Genomic DNA, 6,000 nt, shown 5'->3' with positions numbered 1-6,000 from the left:
GTAGAGATCATTGTTTTCTATGTTTCTTTATTTACTGTTCTATGTTTTAAGAAAAATAACTACAATTTCAGAACTTATTTGTAAATGGTAATAATATATATATGTATTTGGACCAAGTTAAATGTATGTACAACAAAGTCTTCACACTATAGAGATTACAGGCATGTCATAAACACTTTATATATAGTTCTCTTCTTTTTGTCAAAAGTCCACTTAGGCCTATTGAATTACTTTAGAATTTGAGTTGGCAAGTTGAACTATCTTCTCTATATTACTATCGTACTAGTATTCTGTGTATGGTTCACTTACAGTTGTGGTGCAAGTTACCATAATTTGTTTGGTCTTCTTTCTTCTGAAGATCCTCTGTTCCTTTTTGTCAAAGTGTACCCAGGCTGATTCAATTACTTTAGAACCATGCTTTGATGGAATAAAATTATCCTTCTAATCTTTTTTTTATACTGTTAGTTTCACTCTTACATGTTCTACATTAGTCTATCACCTTTGTGGTACTTAACTTCAAACAATTATTATCTCTTTTTCTGTTATCTGTCTACTGCCTCCCGCTTGTCTCATGCTATTTATATCTTTATTACATAGTCGTCTGGCTACTTTCTATATTCTCGACACCAATTAGTTATTAACAAAACCTTCTACAATTGTTTGCTTTTAACTCTTATTATAACAAAACTTAAAAATAATAAAAATATTCACTCATAAATATAAATTAATCACTAATATTTAAACCAAACAGTCTTTTATATCATGACAGTATCTCTGTAAGGGTTTTGTCATTTTTACTGACCTCGTAACCACCATAAAAAATTAGGAAATAGATGAAAATTATACTTTTTTCATTCTAGAATGACTACAAATTATAACACAAAAACACAACTGTTTATTCTAAATAGCTTAAATGTCATAACATTATACATCTATATATATATATATATTTTTATTTTTATTGACTTTTCAGCTGTGCCTGACTAACATTACAGAAGTTGCAATGATGCAGCACACGTACACTCATTACTGTATTCAAGAGTATAAAACTGGCCTTTACAAAGTGACTGTCTTGGCTGTGTTATAGTGGACCAGTATTTTGTAAAACACAGTCACATTGCACTTATAATACATTATATATATATATATATATATATATATATTATTACTATTTACAAATAAGTTCTTAAATTTCAGTTATTTTTCTTAAAACATAGAACAGTAAATAAAGAAAGTATAGAAAACAATGATCTCTACTACTTACAATTGTAAAGAAGTTTGTACTCATTGTACCTGGCATGCTAAGCCTTGCCAACTTTCACTTATGGAGAATGTGAAAAAAACAAGTTTTTTAGGTTTTATATATGCATTTTGAGAAAATTAAAGTTATAAGCCACTAATTTATCAGGCTTACTAACTAAACTGTATTTGGTTCTAAAAAAGATTGTTTTTCACTTACCCCTTTTTTATGAGATTGGAGACAAAATAAATAACCTTGGGAAATTGCCACCTTCAAGAGCCTGAGAAAAGCACATGGGGGAAATTCTGAGCTTTTGGTTGGTTATAAACACATGCTAAAGTGAAGTAGTGTACGTACGGAAGTATTTCCAAAAATGGAAGAGGTGGGCAGGACCACTGTGTTTGATTGCTAAATATAGTGATATCTTGGCAAATAGAAAAAATAGGAGGTTCTTATTTTATATTCTAGCTTCTCAATATCGGTAATTTGAGTTTTTATTTTGTATGAAAATATAGACTTTGTATTTGAACATCACAAACATCAAATTTTAAACAAACCTGCATTCATCTTACCATGTGACACAAAAAATTAAATATTTAGATTTTTTTTATATTTATTTTAATCTACAGTTTGATACCAAACTTAACATTCATTCATAAAATGGTAGTTTAATAAAATTTTGAATGCAAGTCTACAAACGTGATGACATGCCCTTTGACCCCTGACCATAGGAAAACCCATAGCAATAGAATTAATATATAGTTCATAACTTAATCTAAATTAGAACATCACAGCTATTGCACAAATCACAGTATTTTTAGTGTATTCAGTGTTTTCTCATGGATTGGATATATCAATGCCATAGGATAATTTGTATAAATTTTTATAGTGAACTTAAAATGTGGTCTTTATTGTCTTGTCAATCCTCAGACAATCAATATTTCATATAGTGAAATTTAATAATTTTGTTGATTGGGTGATTTTTTTTTGTCTGTTTTGAGTGTAAAGATATGATCATGTGCCATAAGGAAGTGAGACTTGAATTTTGGTATTGCAAGTCTGTAAGCCCAACCTCTGATCCACTGGAGGAGACTGGTTGGTTTATAACTACCTATCTATTGGACAGTTTTTGTTAGAACATTTTTCATTATTTCTGCATGAGTTTTATTCTTTGCATATATCTAACTCAAAACATCTTCAATTTTAAATTTATCTTAAATACATTGACATGGTTTGGGAAATATTACTGAATGCAGATTTTGCCTTTAAGACATTTTGCCAGTATTTTGATATGTTTAAGAAATAATATTCCAATAATGTAATTATACACATATAATTTAACTGAATGTTAAATGAGCAAAGTAATTTCTGACATAATTTATCTCAAATATAGAGCTGCACAAACCATTATGGTCACAGCTTTACATCCAACAAACTTAACACATGCTGGGATATTTGAGCTGGGCAGTTAGTGTAATTTTCTAGCCAATTAGTTATTTGGTTATTCCTACAGGAGACGTGGATAGTTGGAATAATTAGAAATAGTAGTAATCAGAAACAATAATACTGCTGTGTGCTTTAAACTATTTAGTATGAATAATTGTAGTATCCATTTACAATTTGCAGTCATTCTAGAAAGAAAAAAAGGGGTAATTTAGATTTATTTCACATTTTTTCATGGAGATTACAATGTTGGTCAGATTGACCAAATGCATATAGAGTTAGGATAAAGAAAATAACAGATAAAGTATAAAGTTTTACTTAAAAAGTGCTTGATTTTTATGTAGGAAGTCGTAGAGATTATACAAATGAACTTTAGCAATTTTCAGATGAAGAAAATTATTTTTAATTTTAACATAAATCATTTTACACTTGGAGCAATCAACACTCACTCCATATATACATTAGTAGAAATTCTTAATTAAAAAATCTGATTTTTTTGTATACAAAAGACTTCAATGTTTACTGAAAGCTTGCCAAATTTTGTGAAGATACACAAAACATATTAAAAGTTATAGTATGGAAACTCTGAGGGCCACTTTTGGGTTACAAACATGGTTGAATCAACCAAACCCATAGTTAGAGGGTTAATAATTCCTGTGAGGCTAGTAAAAACTACCCAGGGCTCAACATTAATGGTTGTTCGATTGCCTAAGACAAGTGAAAATTTCCTTTGGACAACTGAATGTATATATGTACTTGTTAGTCAAGACCTGTGTAAAATCACCGCTATAAAATCTTTGTTTGTATTGAGAACATCTTGAATAAATGAATCATAGAACAAAATTACCAAAAAGTAATTTTTATTTCCTCTTATTTTTCTTTCTTGGCACCATGATGTATGTACTTCCTGTAGTGGCTGAATTTTCTACAAGATCCTTCAATCCCTGGAATCATTTTATGAAGTAAATTACAGTCCTCGAAATCTATGATGGCATATGAAAAAGCTGTGGCATTTTATGGTAAATGGCAAGTACAATGGAAAAAAAAACACCATCATAAAAAAACAAATTGTCATTTTTTTTTTCTCTTTAATTTCTTGATTTTGTCTGTGAATAACCTCGAAGATTAAGATTTTATAGAAAAATATTAATGATAATACATAATTACAATATTTAAGGATACAAATATTTCATCTTTGCTAATTCAAAATCTCAGTTCTGACTGAATTTAGTGGATTTCTGTAATGAGATATCCTAGAAGCCAGTCATCTGGCTGTGTTGCCCTTAGATATTGTCAATAAACAGGTCTGTTATTTGTAGTGCACACACTGATTTCTGAGAATCAGACTCTGTTGATGATTGCTTTTAGTGTTAACCTTTGTGTTCACTGATTACTATGAGTGATTTAAAATGGAAAAAACAAAATTATATAGTACATCAATTTCATATTGTAATAAAACGAAAGGAGTTTCTACTACTCCAGTGCACAATCACCTGAAAAATACTTATATCCAAGACTTCAAGGGTTTCTATTGTAACATATTGTATTCTATTGTCTACTGGATTATGTAGCATATCAATTTCACATGGTAACAAAGGGAAGGGAGCTTGTTTACCAAATAACATTATTCAGGAGTGATATGAGAAAGTTATGGATCATTAAGTGTTAAGTTAAAGAGTTACACTATACAATCAGTAAAATTATTTGCACCATATGACCAACCATATTCAGTTGTTACTGATTAGTAGTCTGTGCAAGACTGTAATAGCTGGTCAGAATTCAAATGTCATTGTCAAACAAGTTTCATTATATGTATTGGGTTGTTAATTGTCTTTTTAGTATTTAAAATAGTTTCATTAGTTTCACGGGATATTCATTTACAGATCGTTTACATAACATTTAAGGACAACAAGGAAATCCAAACTTCTCAAGGTTCAAATTTCACCATGGACACTAGGCCTGGTACTGATAGAAATCTCAGTTTGGCCTGTAGCAACATACCACTACAGTGCTGACCGGGCCAGTTATTTTTTAAACTAGTAGTAGTATAAAGTATGTAATTATACATACAACTGCTGTTTTGTTAACCTGGTAAAATGAATCAAGTGCTAAAAGGCTAAAACAAGAAAAGTAAGAAAAAAAACACTTTTTCAAAGCTCTCCCTCTCAGACACCTAGTCACTGTCTATTGATCTACCAAAAATGAGAGAGACAGAGACTTGCATGTCTGATCTTTGACCTCCTTTAAGACCTTGAGGAAAACCTTTTCTGCTCGTGATGCTTACTTATTTTTAACCTCTCACTCTTTTTACATAAAACCAAGGGATTAATATGTACATGATTCAGATTAATTCCTGTGTTTCCATAGAATATTTAGGGTTAGTTCATGTAAATACACAGTTTCTATAACTAACTGTCTTGCTACAGTTGCCATGCTTTCAAAATAACATGGCATCTGTTTCACTAAATAAGAGTGGAGAATCAGTAGACCATCTTAAAATTAATTTCTGATTATTTTTGCCACTTTTAAAGCAACAGTCTAATCCTTGACTAAAGAAGCAGTCTAATCCATTAATTTGGTGGAAACTGAATAAAAACGTTTCCAGTAATATCTCAATTAGCACAAAGACTCCTGCCAGCCCCAACCAGCATTGTGTCTAGTGAGTGCCTGTTCTCAGAAGTTAGCATTATTTATGAGCCAAAGAGAAACTGGTTGCTTCCACAAAATGCACAGTGGCTTGTGTTCTTACATCACAACCTCAAACTCAAGTACTGAGTAAGGATATGTAAGTCAGAAATCCTAATGAGAAAGTAAACTTTTGTCTTCAATAAATAAGTGTTCAGCTTAATGAGTTATATTGATATGAGTGTAGTGTTACAAGAGTGCAAAACAACAATACTTAGGCCTACTAAATAGTTTTAACAATTGATTGATAATTGAAAAATGCGTATTAATAAGAAAATAGTACCTTGTTTTATAAATCTTTAAAATACTGTAAATATTAAATTCTGATGACTTTACTAGAAGCATTAAAATAGTCTTAATTAGGATAATAAAGATTAAGGTGATTACTTAGAAAACTGTAGTGTTCACTTACTAAATTAGCTCAATTTACAGAGTTTAGTAAGATTTTTTTGACAGTAAGAAGGATCATAAGCTTTGTAAGATATCAAAATTAAATAGATTTATGTACATAAACACATTACCAATAACCAAATATGTTTAATTATGTTTGTAATCTTTATAAAAATCCAACTTACTAATTTATTGCTATTCTTAATTAATAAAGTTGATTGACTGAACTTGTGTGTTAGTTA

The 6,000-nt window shown here is 30.0% G+C and overlaps 1 protein-coding gene across 1 annotated transcript in view; it reads left to right on the top strand.

The window, feature by feature from the left end:
- LOC106457079 (ubiquitin carboxyl-terminal hydrolase 36-like) overlaps window positions 1–6,000 on the top strand; it is a gene marked incomplete at its 3' end in the record, with an annotated part of 62,124 nt that overhangs the window by 10,196 nt on the left and 45,928 nt on the right. The window contains exon 2 of the mRNA XM_013916462.1: window positions 3,597–3,702. The remainder of the gene's footprint in view (window positions 1–3,596; window positions 3,703–6,000) is intronic.

Source organism: Limulus polyphemus, unplaced genomic scaffold (genome assembly GCF_000517525.1).
Source record: "Limulus polyphemus unplaced genomic scaffold, Limulus_polyphemus-2.1.2 Scaffold290, whole genome shotgun sequence".
NCBI classification, from domain to species: domain Eukaryota; kingdom Metazoa; phylum Arthropoda; class Merostomata; order Xiphosura; family Limulidae; genus Limulus; species Limulus polyphemus.
Note: the sequence above shows the minus strand (reverse complement) of the source record. Positions and strands in the feature narration are given on the sequence as shown.